We start from the raw sequence: 17,367 nt of genomic DNA, 5'->3' as shown, positions 1-17,367 counted from the left end.
CATGTAGTAATATTATATAGAGGATCTTTGACCACCTGAAAAACTGCCTCATAATGACTGAGAATTGTAAGTAGAAATCCAAATCTAAAAACCTTGTACTACAAGAATTTCTGCTCAAAGATCTACTATTCTGGTGTGTACTCTCACACAGTTGTACTTTATGATGCAGAAATGAAAGCTGTGACTTAAGGTAATGGGGGTTCCCATAGTCTTTATGCCCTTCAAATATCTCAAGAAATTAAAGGTACTAACATTGAACAAAATTTTTTTTTTCCTTCTGCTGAGGTTTTTATTGAGAAAATAAAAACAATAGTGTTTGTAAAATGTAAGTAGTTCCTGCCAGAAATAATGTCATTCTTTCATGCTGATAATGCCTTCATTTTGCAGACTCCATCATGAGAGAAAGTTATGTTTTATGAATTGTAAATGAGCACCATCAGTCCATATTTAATATATGACTGACCATAAGGGCTAGTAGACTTGTCTGCCTCTTTTTTAACATTTGGTAGACTGCACACACTTAGCACCTGACCCTTTTTTTGACCTTCCAGTGCCAGTGTTAAAGCCAGCCTTTTGAAGGTAGGTGCCACCTTTATATGTCCATTCTGTCTTCCTGACTTTGGTAACACAATGTGTGTGGTTGTGAGGATGGACGGTCCTTCTTCCTGAGTTAAAGCCTCATTCCATTAATTTACAGCATTATATTTTTGGAAGATCCTTTGTGTGGGCCTTCCTTGATACCTGTTTGGCATTATTTTTTTTACAGTTCCTTTCCAACTACACATACTAATAATACCACATTTGGGATATGCATGTATTTACCTCCGCATTTAATCTTAAAATACATTTGAAGACCTTTGAAATAAGTCTCCCTTTTTCATTTGTTTCCTCAATTAAACTTTCTTTGTAAAGAGAGATTGCTACTACCTGTCCTTAGTCCGTTCTTGCATCGTTTGCCATACCTGCATGCTACCTAGATGTGTTCTTGTGTCCAGGTCACTGTTGGTGTGACGTTTGTGACATGAGCCTGGACCGTTCTGTTTCTTTTTCTTTAATTTGCAACCATTGGTTGGGTTAGGCTGGTTCCTTAAAAAAAAAAAAAAAAAGTACCTTCTTCTGTGGATTGATCCACTGCACTGCATCCTTTTAAAGAAAAACTGGGAAGTAGGTACCTCTCACAGCATAGCTTCTGCAGAGGCAATGGCAGTCTGTCATCTTCTAGAGGATATTAGGATTTCCTAAACATTCCTCCTTTATGACTGCACTTCTGTAAAGCTTGTTCCAAATTCACACGTCTTTCTCTTTAATAAGGTTTGTATTATTATTGGTTAGTCAGCCCGCTGTTAGCATTGTGAGACACATCAGTCCCCAAAAGGGCCTTTTCTCACTGGTAGTAACACTTGTTTGGGTAGTTGAGTGCATCGGTCCTTCCCCTTTTTTCCTCTCTGAAGCTCACCATTTGAGGAACGGGTGTCCCAGAACTGCGTAGTGTTTTGAGCATATACGAGTTATGCCACTGTTTTTATGACCTTGCTAAGTGCACATTTGATGCATCATGACCTTTTAAGTATGATCACTATTGTCTAGGTATGCCACTTTTTGTTGGTGAAAACCGGACCAAGGCCATACCCTAGCACCTAAATGGCAGGCTAAGATCTGCCTGCAATCAACTGGACGTATAAGCGAATTTAAGTACACTTTTATCTGCACTACTGCATTTTATTTATTTTTGTTACTGTCTTAATATTAATTGAACTGAAAATTGTGGCTCTGTGTCTCTACAGTTAGTTCCCACCCACCCTTCCTGTTCTTGTTTTAGTGTTAATCTTGGTGGCTTTGAAATTGCACGCCCCTCTTGTAAATTTGTACTTGGATACTCCTGGGCCCATTTAATTTGCTCACAACTGAGTGCAGTGAGATCATGTTCTGATTTCAGGCACTCCTACTGTGTACAAAGAGAGCATTTGGGAAGGAAAAAAATCTCTAAGCTTGTTTCCTGCCTTTCCTGTAAGTAGTCTACTCCACATACAGATTTGCTGTATCCAGGACTATTTGTAAGCTTCTGAGCCCCCAAGCCTTTCTGTGTTAGAGGGAAGCCTTCTAGCTTAATTTTGTTTCTTAGAACTAGCCAGTTTTTTAGTTTCAGCACTCAAATCGGTTTCCTTGAGCTCAGCGCTTGTTCAGAACTCGTTGTAAGCACTAAATAAGCTACAGATTACTACAACACTGAACTTTCCTCACTTGTCTAGAGGAAAGAAGTTTCTAGTACTTAATAAATAAGCACCTATCCTGGCATGTCTAAGGGTCAGCTTCCCGGTGTTTTCTCCTGTCTACCTGATGAATCTGGGCATCTTGGGGCAATGCAGCAATTGCCTCATGTACACAGACAATCCTCTCCTCCTACCACCCAAGACTAGAACCTGTGAGAGATGCACTTATATAGCCAAACTGGAAGCAAAGCTGTCTTCACCCAAGACTGGACTAGACGGTCAAGAGGAGAAGGTAAACACTTGCACCACACTACACTCATCACATAGTCCCTCAAAACCTACACCACCAAAACACACACACAGAAACACAAAACACACACCTACATTCACGGAGGCTCTCAATAAAAACCTGACCAAGCAGCAAGGACCTCCAAAGTAGAAACGCAAGCAAACTCCACCCCCCCCCCAACACAACCCAAATGACACACAGCCAACAAACTCGGTGTGCCACTCAGTCGCAGCCCATAAGGCATAACAACGTTCCCAGCACTCTAGTCATAGGTGACTGTGTAGTCAGGCACACTGATGTTCCACTCACCAGGCTAAACAAGGAGAAAGTTACTGTCAGCTGCCTGTCAGGTGCCAGGATCCGCCACATAACGCACACACTCAGGTCACTCCACAACAAGTACAAATATGACTGTCATTGTCCATGTTGGTGTGAATGACCTGAGACGTACCTCCCTGGACGACATGAAAAGCATCATGGAGGAGCTCTCTGATCTTGTAACCCAGGCAGGTATGACCCTTGCCTTGAGTAGCATCCTGCCATCACAAATGATTGACTTCAACAATTGGCTAAGCTTATGGTGTCATTCTAAGGGGATCCAGTATTGGTCTGCCTGGGATGACATGATCGACATACTGCGATGCTTTGCCAGAGATGGCCTGCACCTGTCGCCCTTGGGATTCTGGACACTGGCTAAGGCTCGCCACCCCTATAGTGCCTTTTTTAGGCAAGGTTCAAATGACAAATTCACCACCATAACAGGTACAAGGAAGCAAAATCTGAGGGTAATGCTACTCAATGCTAGAAATCTAAACCTCAAAATGCACTCACTCGAGGCACTCCTTAAAATGGAGAACATCGACATCTGTGCAGTGGCAGAGACCTGGTTCAGAGCTCCAGAGAGCACCCCTGCATTACCAGGCTATAATTCATACCACACCTTTCGGCCACCTAACCCGGACTGAAGCACTAAAGGTGGATGCGTGTCCATATTCATTAAGGATATCCACACCTCCAGGCTAGTTGCACAGCAAAATGCATCCGAGATTATCCAAGTGCAACTAACTCTGGGCAAGACCGCAATCCAAATTGTAGCTTGCTACAGACCCCCCCATCATGCCCCAGGATTCCCACTCCTCATTTCTTGATACACTGGAAAATATTAGGGTACAACCCAACACCCTAATAATGGGCGATTTCAACTACCCCACCATTAACTGAGAAAACTACTCGTGTATCCAATTCTTTTGCTCAATGTTTTCTGGAATTCATAAATTCCAACACCTTGGATCAACTTATTCACACCCCCACCAGAGGCAGCAATATCCTAGACCTGGTCATTACCAACATGGGCAACCGGTGTTTCACACCAGAGGTCAATTCCTCGTTGGTCAGATCCGACCACAAGCTAATCACCCTAGACATCCACATCTCACCCCCACCCCCCATTAGGGAAACCACCGTAAAAACTTCTCCAAAGCCAACTTCACACTTCTTAAGACAGAAGTGGCAAACTTCATGACACCCATGCAGACGGACAATAGAGGTACGACTGCTGAATCCTACACACATGCACTTTATAAGCACTTACATGAATGCATGGATCGTGCTATCCCTAACAGAACCAAGATGCTATCCTCCAAAAAAAGGAAGCCAATCTGGTGGTCTTCTGCCATAAACAAACTCTACAACAGAATAAAGAAACTGTTGCAAAAAGGAGTAAAATCCCATGACTGGAGGAACTCCCTGGTCAGCCTCAGTAAGAAGCTGAGATCCCTCATAAAATCCTCCAAAGCTAGTTACGAAAATAAAATTGCCACTGACTCTAAAGACAACTACAAAGCATTCTATAGCTATGTCAGGAATCTCAATGACAACACTCAGATCTGCTCTGAGTTACACCACAATGGCACCAAATGTACAGAACCAACTGATATTGCCAACATCCTGGCAGATAGGTTCAGTGCTAACTTTACCCCCCTCTCACCCCCTAGAGGGCCCATCTCTATACCGGAAGAATGCAAGTTCCTGTAATCACTGCTGCACAGGTAAAAAACACACTCTCCAAAGCCAAGAACACAGCAACCATGGCACCTGACAATATCCCAGGCTGCATTCTACGTGAACTACAGAATGAACTGGCACCCCACCTAAGTACCATGTTCAATCATAGCCTCACCTCAGGCTTTGTGCCCATTGAATGGCACACTACGACGATTATCCTACTCCACAAAGGGGGAGCCATGACGGACCCCGGGAACTACCGCCCCATTAGCCTGACGAGCCTGGTCTGCAAGGCCATGGAACGTATCATCATGGAACTCATAAAGAAAGACATTGGTAATCTCCAGACTCTGGACCCCACCCAGTTCAGGTTTGTAAAAGGCAGATCATGTCTCCTAAACCTGATAGACTTCTTTGAAGCAGTCACCAAAGCCATAGATGAGGGGTAAGGTGGTTCACACAGTCAGTCTATATCTCACCAAGGCTTTTGACACCATCCCCCACTCTGGAATTATAGATAAACTCACTAAACTAGGTATAAATCCCTATGTCTCAAGATGAGTTGCCAACTGGCTCATGGACAGAACCCACACTGTGAAAGTAGCAGACTCCAAATCCGACTTCAGACCACTGACAAGTGGAGTATCACAGGGGTTCAGTCCTGGGTCCTCTCCTGTTTGGTATCTACTTCTCTGAAGTACAGGCTAACACAGAAGGTCTTTGGCTAATGAAATTTGAAGATGACTGCAAACTAGGAGCCATAATTGAAACTCCTAACAATGTGGACATCCTACAAAAGGGCCTCACTGAGACAGATGCCTGGTGTCAAAGCCATGGCCTGAAGCTCAATGCCAAAAAGTGCATTGTCATCCCCTTTGGTAAAAACTCTGTACCCATGAAACTACCACATAGGTGGTAGTCTACTTAACACCGAAAGTGTGATAATAGACCTTGGGACACAGGTGAACAGTAATCTCTCCTTTGATAATCACATCGCCACAGTGGTCAGGAAATCCTTCTACGTGGCACACCTCATCACAAAAGGTTTCTCATCCAGAAAAAAAGAGGTCATTGTTCCTCTCTACTCATCACTCATTAGACCCATTATAGAGTACAGCGCCCCTTTTGGTATGTACCTCACAAGAAATCTACAACAACTGGAAAGGCCACAGAAATACCTCACAAAGAGGATTAGTGGCCTCAAACAGATGCCCTTCGCAGACTGTCTCAAAAAACTCTAGCTATACTACGTCACATATCGCCTACTCAGAGGCGATCTCTGCCTAATATACAAAGCTATGTCTTAACCCAGAGCTGTTGGACATACTCCACTTAAAGAAATCCCAATCCCCCTGAGCTACATGCTGTAGGGACCTAAACCTTGTCACCACAATAAACAGAACATGCTGGAGGGATAGATTCCTGTCCAAGAGACTTCCCATACTCTGGAACAAACTACCTATCTATGTCAAACAGAGGTCCTCATTAGCAGTCTTCAAGAAAAGTCTTAATGACTGGATGGGAAATAAGAAATTCACCCCGGGGATCACTTCTGTGGCTCTGCTCGACAGGGGCACAGGAAAATAATTTTCTTGGGTGGCGAAAGCCAGGGTACCTTTTTAGTTAGGCTTATATAGGACCTAGGACAAATAGCCTAGTACCTACCTATGAACCTCTCCACCCAATTCATTATGTCATTGGTCACGTCAGATGAGGAGGAGCACACGCTTTTTCTGTTTGTGGTGCTTTTTTCTTCCAATTTACTATGCTTTTCTGTAAAAAAAAAAAAAAAAAAAAAAAACAGTAAACCCGCAGATTTAACAAACTACGATAGTCTTATTTTCTTTTTTTAAACAGAATACTGTGGACTCTGTACAGTGTTTTCTAAACTACCAGACAATTGGCTTGATATCTGGATAGTCCAGAAAAAAAAAAGCAGGTGAAAACGCTACTGTTTGACTTTTTTTTTTTTGAAGGCTGAATTTCTTGGAAAATGGCGCTGATGTGTGATCTCATTTAATAGTGTCAATCACATAACTATTAGTGTCACTCACATGAGTGTCACATTTTTGTCATTGAGCCATCTGCCTTTATTCAATCTTGTCAAAGAACTGTTTGCATAGGCATTAATTTTTATTTAGGAGGTGTAGCCAGTGTGCCTGGATTGAAATTAATTGGCTTCAATAGTGTCATTAATGTCCTTCATGGATGCATCTGCAGTCATAACAACTGGGTTGTCCTGTCGTCAGGCAGCCCTTCAGTCGGCCGGATTCCAAAGTCCGGGTCCGGCTTCGGCTGATGTCGCACTTCACCCGACGTCATCTCTGTTGGTCTTCGGGTATAAAGGCATCAGCCGACGCCATTTCCCTCAGTCTTTCTTGCCAAGCAGAAGCTGTTCGCAAGTGCCGGTCGGTCGGATCCAGAGATTACTTCTACTGCGACAAGACTTCAAAGCTAAGTACCCGTACCCGGTTGGGACTCTTTCTTGCCTCAGCCGATGTCAGAAAAAGTTAATAATTGTTTAACCTGTGGGAAACAAATACCTCATAAAGATTTCCACTCTTATTGTCTGCCTTGTTTAGGCCCAGCCCTGCTGAACAGTTTTTCGGTTCTGATTTTGCGTATATTATGCCGCCGGATCCTCCGACTACCCAAACTAAACCATGGTTAAGCAAACCGCGAGTGTCTCGGTTTCGGCCGAAACTGAGAAAACTGATCAAAGTACAGCTGAATCTATCACTACCACTGAGGCCCCTGCTACTTCTCTTGAATCGGCCTCAGAAATTTTATCCACTACGGTGGTTGCCACTGACTTATCAGACACCATTCCCTTGGATGTCTCTACCCCAGCACGTGGTGCTGCTAGGCCTCCAGCAGCCATGTCCATTAAGGCCTTTGCCAGGGCTAAAGCAGCCAAAACTACTAAAACAGTGCCTGTTAAACCCCCTACAACCAGGCCCTCTTCTAGTTCACAAATGCTTACTCTGGCAGAAGATTTAATTTCATTAATTAGGGATCTCAATCTCACCCAGACAGGGCCTCTCAGCCCCCAGAGAAGAGACCTAGGGCAGAGCCCCGAGCCTGTGTCCTCTGATGATTCTGCCGATGAATCAGACATAACAGACCAGCCAGAGGCTCCTTTCTCCAATTATGAAGACTCAGATGCTGAAGAATCCATTCCAGCTGCTTCCCCACCAGAAGAATTCTCCTTTGGGAAACCTTACATGCCATGAGCAGTTCCAATGGCAGCAGCAGGATTTCTCAGACTCCAGAAAAGACTTAGGACCTTTCTGCACCTTCCACAGCACAGGCCCTTAGCTATACCTCCTGTCCTCTCTGTGGTGGACGATGCCTTCAATGATGTCTGCTCTGCACCAGATTCTTTACCTCCAGCCCCTGCCAAACCAGACAGATTTTACAGGGTACCAGACACTCATCACCACCTTTACAAGGCCCCACTTGCAGACCCCGAAACTATATCCCAGGGTCCCAGGGCAGTAGCCTCGACCACAGCTAAAACCCCTATTCCTTCTGAAAGGGAAGCCAGGTCATTAGACAGATGGGGCAAAAAAGTCTACACCTCAGCTACTCTCTCAGCTAGAGCTTTAAACTGTCAGTTTCACATGATACAATACCAAGAGTTTATGCTTGATCAGTTAACAAAAAAGCTATCCTCTGATGACTCTATTGATAAGAAATAAGTATTAGAAATGGTAAATAACATACAACAGGTTAGTAACCATTCCTTAAAATGTGGCTATGATGCACTGGAGGCTTCATTTAGATCAGCCATGACTGGCACAGTGATAAGAAGACATGCATGGCTAAAGGAACAAGCTTACCGGATCATGTTAAAGCTAAGTTATTAGATGCTCCTATGGATAAGACCAGCTTGTTTGGTACACCTGCCCAGCAGGTAATGAAGAAAATGGAAGAAAAGGCAAAATCTGTTCAAACGGTTAAAGATTTCTTGCAGGTTCAACCCCCAAGGTTTAGCAGGAACTGGCCTGCCAAAAATTGGTCCTTTCCTGACTCCACAAGATCCCAAAGGGGCAGGAATAGACGTTCCAGAGGCAGAAACCAATCCAGAGGAGGTGCCTACAGAGGACGACAGTGGCAAGGTAACAACAGAGGCACAGACACAACCACTGCCACTACAACAACACAACCACAGTGACTTGCCTCTAAATCCGCCTACCAGGGAACAAATGGCAGCTCCATTAGGCGGCAAATTAACCTTATTTTCGAAGAACTGGCACTATATCACAAAAGACAAGTGGATTTTACAAACCATAGATCAAGGTTACCGGTTCCACTTCCACACTTTACCAGTCAAAAGAGGAATGCCAAATCTACCTCCAAATCAAAAACAGAGGCTCTACAACAGATAATGCAATTAGCAAACATGAGAGCTGTGGAAAGAGTGCCAACAACAGAACAAGGAAAGGGATTCTACTCCAGACTATTCCTAGTTCCAAGAAAGGAAAAAAGTTGGAGACCTATTCTCGACCTGTCCACCTTAAATACATACATCATTGTCCCAAAATTCAAAATGCTGACCCTACAGCAACTTCTTCCCATGCTGGGCAAGGAGTGTTGGCTGGTAACTCTAGATCTCAAGGAGGCATACCTGCACGTCCCCATTCGACCAATCTGCAGAAGATACCTCAGATTTCTTGCAGGATCAGAGCATTATCAATTCTCAGCATTGCCCTTTGGCTTATCTACTGCACCCAGAGTATTCACAAAATGCCTGGCATCAGTAATCGCCCACTGCAGACTACAGGGAATTCAAATTTACCCATACCTGGACGACTGCCTGCTACAAGGGGACAACAAAAGCAAGCTGACAACAGATTTACAAAGGGTCATTTACTTTCTACAAGCACTGGGATACACAGTCAATTTACAAAAATCAAGGCTGATACCATCCCAAACAAGGACATTCTTGGGCACGGAATTGGACACAGTAAGACAAATGGCATTCCTAACTGCAGAAAAACAAAAGGAACTCCCTCTTTACTTCTTGGCTCTAACAAAACAGAACAAGTTAACAGCAAGAAAAGTACTGCAGGCCTTGGGCTTCATGGCATCATGCATAATCTTGGTCCCACTTGCCAGACTACATATGAGAAAACTACAGTGGTACCTAAAGAATTTATGGTCCCAACACAGGCACAGGCTAGAAACAGAAATTCCACTAATTCCATGCTTAAAACAGGAGTTCCTATGGTGGGCTCAAGCATGCCAGTCAAACCCAGGTCTACCCTTTCGCAGATGTCAAGCAAACCAGACCATCACAACAGACGCTTCAGACCTAGGATGGGGGGCCCACATGCTGGACAAATGCGTGCAAGGATTGTGGGGATCAACTTCACCTGCACATCAACCTAAAATAAATGCTGGCAGTAAAACTGGCAATCCAAAAGTTCAGACCATTTCTCAGAGGGCCAGTTGATGATAAGGACAGACAACACCACAGTCATGTGGTACATCAACAAACAGGGAGGCACTCATTCATACCCCTATGCAGAATGACTTTGGAGCTGTGGAACCTGGCACTCAGCTACAACATCCAGTTACAGGCAATATTTGTACCGGGAAAGGAGAATACTCTAGCAGACATATTAAGCAGAACCACATCGGATGCCCACGAATGGATGCTACAGACATCTTCAAGACCATCTCAAAGAAATGGGGAATGCCTCAGATAGATCTATTCGCTTCCCTCTCAATCACCAGCTCGAAAAATTCTGCACAAGGACATTCCACCCACTGGCATGGAAAGTGGATTCGCTCTCCTTCAGCTGGAAAGGCCTAACAGCATATGCATTCCCACCTCTTCCCTTGATACACAAGGTATTACTAAAAATCAAGGAAGAACGTCCAAGGATAATCCTGATAGCTCCAAACTGGCCAAGACAACACTGGTACCCACTGCTGAGGAGCATGTCTCGAACAATATGTGGCCAATACCCCTGATGCCTTTGATGTTAACTCAGAACAACTACAGCATCATGCATCCAAACCTAAAAACATTGCAACTGACTGCATGGAACATCACATAGCAGCAGCTAATCCAGAACTTTCCCAAAGAGTTAAAGATATTATTCTTGAAGCCCGCAGACCTTCAACAAGAAGGAACTATGCAGGAAAATGGAAAAGGTTTGTCATTTGGAGTACTGAAAGAGGAAAAGATGTGTCAAACATAGATATGCCTAACATTCTGGAGTATCTGGCAGAACTTCTACATACAGGCCTGTCCTACTCCTCCATCAAGATACGTGCATCAGCTATATCAGCAGAATACAGCTTTGATCCACCTGTCTTTTCACATCCTTTACTCAGGCAGTTCCTCAGAGGAATCAAGAATGTAAAACCTCCAAGGAAACCACCATTGCCAGCTTGGGACTTGAACTTTGTGCTAGAAAAGTTGACACTATCACCTTTTGAACCAGCAGCAACAGCAGACCTACAGCATCTATCGTGGAAAACTGCTTTCCTACTGGCAATAACCTCAGCCAGGAGGGTTTCTGAACTTCAGGCCCTAATGGCAGTACAGCCCTTCCTAATCTTCCACCAAGATAGAGTGTCCATGAGGACTAATCCTACATTTATGCCTAAGGTGGTATCCAGAGTGTCTTTAAACCAGGCAATCCACCTACCTACCTTCTTTCCCAACCCACAAAACAGAGGGAAAGAATACTGCATATCTTGGATGTACATAGACAGCTACGCAACTACTTGGACAGAACAAAAGTAGCAGAAAAACTGACCAGCTTTTTGTAGCCTATGCAACAGGAAGGGAAGGAAAAGCTATTTCCAAACAGACAATCTCCAAATGGATAGGAAATTGCATACGATTCTGTTACTCCTTCCATGGAAAACCAATTCCACAGAACATAAGACCTCATTCTACAAGGGCAACAGCCACTACCACAGCCTTCTTACGAGGAGTGGCAACCAAAGACATTATTGAGCTACTTGGACCTCCGTGCATACATTTGCCAAGCATTATAATTTGCCTCTATATTCCAGATCCCGAGCAGGGTTTGCCACTGCTGTACTGCAAGGGATCCTAAACACACCATAATCTAGTTTTTCCTCCTCCCTAGTTGGCTATGGTATTCTACCCAGTTGTTATGACTGCAGATGCATCCATGAAGGACATAGTACAGTTTTGTACCTACCATAAATGTAGATGTCCGAACTGGATAGCATCTGCAGTCAGGATTACCTCCCTCCTTCCCTCTGTGGTACTCCTAGGGTGTTTACCCTCCTAATAGCTAGCTGGTGGGGAGTCTTTTATGGTGTATTTGTTTGTATATATGTACATACATGCTTATTTTTGTGTTTACCTCTATCTTTTTGGAAACATTGGCATTTATCCAAATTTTAGCCTTCAAGAGGGCTACTGGCATCTGGGGCAAGAAACACTGAGGAAAATGGCGTGGGGTGGTGCCTTTATAACCGAAGGCCAACAGAGATGACGTCGGGTGAAGTGCGGCATCAGCGAAGCGGACCCGGACTTTGGAATCCGGCCGACTGAAGGGCTGCCTGACGACAGGACAACCCAGTTGTTATGACTGCAGATGCTATCCAGTTCGGACATCTACATTTATGGTAGGTACAAAACTGTACTTTCTATGGAGTGCTACTGCAGTTGATTAGAAGAAACTTATATTGGTTTTAATTATTACATTGCACTGTTTTGTTCTGTTTTGTTTTTTTTGCATCATTTACAGATGTAAAAGTAGGGGCATGCAGGACTCTGGAATTTTGTATTAATGACCTAGTTGCACTAATGAGGTTAACTATTCCATAATGCAAATTACATTTTTATTTTTTCCTCAGCCACTGAAAGATCATGACAAAGTGGACACACTGAATGCCAGTAAGTCAAGATGGTCCCCAAGCAGAAGTCATTTCTGACATGGGCATTGAAAGGTCCCTACACTGACAAAACAGACCCTCTACAAGAGCCATGTATTTACTGATATTTGAACTATTTAATGTACAATTGAATAAACATAAATGTACAAGTATATATATGTAGGAAGCAACTTAGCTTTTTAATAAATAGTGGCTTCTGTTAGATGTTGAGATGTGTTAATGAATAATTTCTGAAAATAGACTTAACTTAATATATTTATACTTGGTCTTTGTAATAAAAGTGCACACCAGTGCAACTGTACATAAGGAAGTTAATGAAACCTATCTGCACAGCTATGTAAATTGCTGTAGAGTGTATGATTTTTTTTTGTATTTTATTTTGTCTTAAAATCAAGCAGTTTGCTAATTTTATGGAAATAATGTAGTAAAATTATGTATAATTGCATCATTGATTTATAAATGAATATGTTTTATACTGCTTTTTCAGAATTCTGTTAATATTTTTATATGCAGAGTTGATTTTATTACTTTATTCAGGCTGCAAACTGTTAAGCTACATAAACATACCTTGTATAATATAAGAATATGCCTCAGTTTTAGCATCTGCATTACAGTGCTTCTGTATATTTGTATCTTCTGCTTCTGTTTTGTTTCAAGAAAATCTGAGCAAATATTTGGAAGTGCCTGCTCTGAAAGCAAGATTTTTACTAATACAAAATCAAAAATGAAAACTGCAGAGGAATTTCATATATTACATAATGTCAGCAGAAAGAAAGAAATATTTCCTAGCCTTTAACTCATTATCCCTATAAATAGTGAATTAAACGGTTCCCTCAAGTTGTTCATATGTGAGTAGTCACTGTGAAGGAAATGTACTCAAAATGGTAAATGTAAAAATTCCAAGTATCGGACACGGCCACAATCAGTTAAGTAATCAATTAAAATAATCACAAAGAAACTAATAACTACATTGACAAATAAGTTTCTATAATCAATTTTGTGTGTCTAAGGAAATGTACTCTGCTCTTTGCCTTGCTGTTCACTCCAACACAGCTGATCGTATTATCTTGTTCCTTGGGCTAACCGTTCATAGAAGTTAAGCTGTATAAACCTTAGTCCATTTTTAAGTACTTTGTAACCTCCAAATGTAATCTTTCTACTCGCTTTCTTCTTGCAAGAGACCCTAATGTAGTGGGTATGTAATTACAGTTGTGGGCATTTTTCTGGGACTGTAACTTGGTAAAAAGGCTAGTAGATGCATGTCGTATAGAGTGCAGTGCATATCCATGGTTTATATTTCCATCATGTGTAAAATCCATGGTATATATTTCCTTTATGTGTAAAGCCTTAGCATTGCTGTGCTTTAGTTTTCCCTTAACCTGTGTATATGTGTTGACTAGTAATCAGTATGGAACTGTGAATGTGGATGTGTCCAGTAACTGTTTCAACAATTTAGATCTGTTATTACAGGACTTTTAGTCTGTTGGGTGTAGCTGGTCCAGTTAATGCTTGCTTTTTTATTGTAGAACTGCACTTCTTGGGAGTAGAAGTTTTTTTGTCTAAACCTTATCACAGACTACCTCATAGAAGATCACTTCTGATCCTTATCACTGCCTACCTTCTATGTAACTTATGTTTGACTTGGACCTTCTTACACAGCTATCGTTGTGTTTGCTGTAGGCACTTTAGCCATTTTTATTTTGTTTTCTTCTTTGTACTGTCTTTTCTTTGTTTACAGAATTTAATACAGACACCAGCATCCATTGACTATGCTTGCTTTAAGATATGGCAGATGTTCTTAATCTCATTTCCAAGATTCACCTGAAGAGTCAGTAAAGCTATCTAGAATTTGTTGAAGTACATTTTCTTTTCTGCTTGTTGCTTCTTATTCTTTGAAGAGGGTTTATGAAGTTAATGATCCGATGTAGTCTTTTCCATCTGAATTCAACCTGCTGGTTATCTGATCCATCTAGGATCTGAGACTGGCCATATCCCAAAGACATCAGTTCACTGAGCTCGGTGTTCTCTGCCCATAATGCATCATTCAACTAAGAATACCTCAGATCTAGTTTGCTGGTATTCCTGGGCAGCAGATCAGTCATTTGCTTCACAGGAATGTGCTAGTGTTGTTTTTGATCCTTTTTCCTCTAGCTTGGTAGTAGTTAATTTAGTTATAGGTAGGTTAATAATGGCTTAGGTTAGGTAGTGTAGGCTTACTATTAGAATAGTGACAGGATTTTCCTGCCTAGAGTGTGCATGTGTATTTGAAGTGCATTTCTTTTGTAGATTAAGCAGCTAGTGGAGTGCTGTTTACTGTAATTAATTAGTCCTTTTTCTGTAGAGTTTGTCTAGTCTGCTGTTAATTTTGTTTTTGTTCTATACAGTGTATAGTTTATTCCCTTTCTCCATGGATTTGAAAGGATTTAAAAAAAAAATGTGTGGTGTGTGGGCACAAGCCACCTTTGTAGGACACCCATGGTAGGTGTGTTTACTGCCTGGAAGCTGCATATCTGGAGTCACTTTGCTCCTTTTGCGAGAGCTCTCATCTTGTGACTCTTCTTCAGCCTCTTCCAGTAAGGGAGACAGATTGGATCAGGTCATAGACAGGGCTGCAAGTACCCCAAACCTTCCAAAGAGGACTGTAAGTGGTCTTCCCTTTCTTGTACTTTTGCTGATCCATCTGGTCTGCCACAACTGAGGGTCCTAAGACCCTTGGGATCCCCAAGCAGCTTTGGCTCCGCTGTCAGCTCTGACGTCTCAGAATTGATCACTTTCGGTGCTAATTCCAGAAAAGTCTCCTCCTTCAGTGATTAGCATCCCTAGTCCTTTTCTCTTCAGGAAGGTTCCTTTGGGATGGACTATTTCCTCCTTTTTCCCCTTCTCCACCCGAGTCCTCACCAGACTCCTTGCCTTCTCCACCCTGGATCCAAGTATCTCCAATTCAAATCAACACCTCAGAGTCCTTGCTTACTACATGGACCTCCAAGCCCTTTGGTGGCTTCATCAGTTAGATCCAGGATGGCCTGCAGCCTAAAAGCTTTGGATTTGGAGCAGCTGGTTAGGCCATTTTTACAGTCACAGATGTAATTAGATCTCATTCCCTCAGCTCTGAGCTCTCGCCAAGGAGCTTTGGCTCCACCGGCTTGGTTTCTTCCCTTGTCCCCCATGGATCTTAGGTCATCGAGACCAGTTGTGTTCCCTTCCTTTGGGTCGGATGCAATGGCATGGCCAATTTCGGCTCCAACCTCTACCTTGGTGTCATCAACTCCTGCTATGACGGAGCCAAGCAGAGCTCAGAACTGACACATTGAGGGGGGTGGCTCCAGGTCATGGTTCAACTCTTTCAGCTTCAGGATCATCCCTTCTGCTTTATGCATCTGCCCTTGATAGTTTATCTCCAGTCTCAGTGTATGGGCAAGGCTTAACTCCACTGGAATCCATGGCTTCTTGAGATCCTCGGAGCCTAGGTCTATCTTTTACAGTCAGCCTGCTTCTGCTTCTGTATTCAACATAATAGAAAGGATGATGTCTGTCCATATCACTGTTGCAGTATTCTTCACCTAAGGGATCTCTTGCAAGGATAGCCCAACATCCGGCCAGTATACCAAAGCCTTCAGCTCTTATAGTTGCCATACATCACACACATGCTCCCATGCACAGCATAAGGGATAAAAGTGACATTACGGATGCCAGCACTCACAAATTATTTGCCACCAGTCTGAATGCCATTATCAAATGTCAATCTAAATGACGTTCTGCTATGTTGTTTACCAAGCTGTTTTTCAGATAAGTGCCCCATTGTGGTTTCTTCTCTTCTTTTTTACTATTGTATGGTATTGTTTTCATGTCTTCTAGAAAGGGGAAAATGTCAGTGTGGAAGGTAGATTCCCTATAAAGACCATCAAAACCAGTGTCTGTTTTGCCTGGGTGCTTCCTACAATCATACACAGTGCTCTGTCTGCCAAGTGTTTGTGCCTAAGACCCTATATAGTAGCCGCTCCTCCTTGTCCGTATATTTTGAGAACCTGCAACTTAAGCTGTTGGCTATGGGTGTTGTGGCAGCATCCTTCCATCCTGAGGGCCAGCCATCTGCTTCAAAGAAGGCCAAAAAATGTAGGCCCGATCTGTTTGCTGTCCAACCTCCCTCTGGTTTGTTTATAGCGGCTAATGAAAGCCAGGAAGACCGTCTGGTGCTTGTTTCAGATTCCTCTGCTGCAATCCCGTTAGAGGCTGACATGGATCCTTATTCTCTCACATCCTCTTAGGCTTTTTCAGTGTCTGCAGCTGACAGTGAGGGGAGCCTCAGCAGATAATGTCAGAAGGGCCAAGGAACATTCCTCATATTTTAGTGAGGGAGAAAATTCTTATCTCTATTATTGAGTCACTTCAAGGGTCTGACCCTCCCAGGGTTTTTCAGGTGGATGTCCCTCAGAAAAAGAAACTGAAAACTAAGGATATTTACCCTGTTAAGGATCACCAGAGTGAATATTAAGATTTCACTTAGGGTTTGTTTAATGCTTCAATGGCCTTGAAGCCTCCTCGAGGAGTCTCTGTTCTGCTTCCCCCAAGTCTTTCACTCCTGTTACGAGGCCTAGGGAACTGGATTCTTCAGATGAGGATGTGGATTCTGGGGAAGAATCCTTGGATAATTCTTCCCAAATTTCTTTCCCCAAGGGCTACAGTTCGGATGTGGAAAATTGTTTGAGTGCAGACCCCTCTTTGGATGAGGTGTCCATTGGAGATACTATTGCCCACATGAGGGACTATTTAAAATGTTTCCTGATCACTAAAATTCAAAAGAGGTACTATGAGCTCCTACAGATGGAGTCTCCCAAGCCATCATCTGTTCCTCCTGTACTGGCTGCCCATTTGGATACTTCTTCTGCAGCCTCTGTAGCTCCTGACTCAGCTTCTCTGTGCCAAATAGGCCTGATAGGGTCTACAAGGTGCCTGGGACTGCAAATGTCTTTA

The 17,367-nt window shown here is 42.9% G+C and overlaps 1 protein-coding gene across 2 annotated transcripts in view; it reads left to right on the top strand.

Annotated features, from left to right (window-relative positions):
* Positions 1-13,361, top strand: part of PRKX (protein kinase X-linked) — a 1,617,443-nt gene extending 1,604,082 nt beyond the window's left edge. For both annotated transcript variants that reach the window (XM_044072450.1, XM_044072451.1), the window contains one exon: positions 12,358-13,361. The gene's annotated coding sequence lies outside the window, so the exon portion shown is untranslated. The remainder of the gene's footprint in view (positions 1-12,357) is intronic.
* Positions 13,362-17,367: the final 4,006 nt, after the last annotated feature.

The sequence above is a fragment of the Protopterus annectens genome, chromosome 5.part0, assembly GCF_019279795.1.
Source record: "Protopterus annectens isolate FY-2018-M chromosome 5.part0, PAN1.0, whole genome shotgun sequence".
NCBI classification, from domain to species: domain Eukaryota; kingdom Metazoa; phylum Chordata; order Ceratodontiformes; family Protopteridae; genus Protopterus; species Protopterus annectens.
The sequence above is the reverse complement of the archived record's forward strand: the minus strand, read 5'-3'. Positions and strand labels throughout refer to the sequence as shown.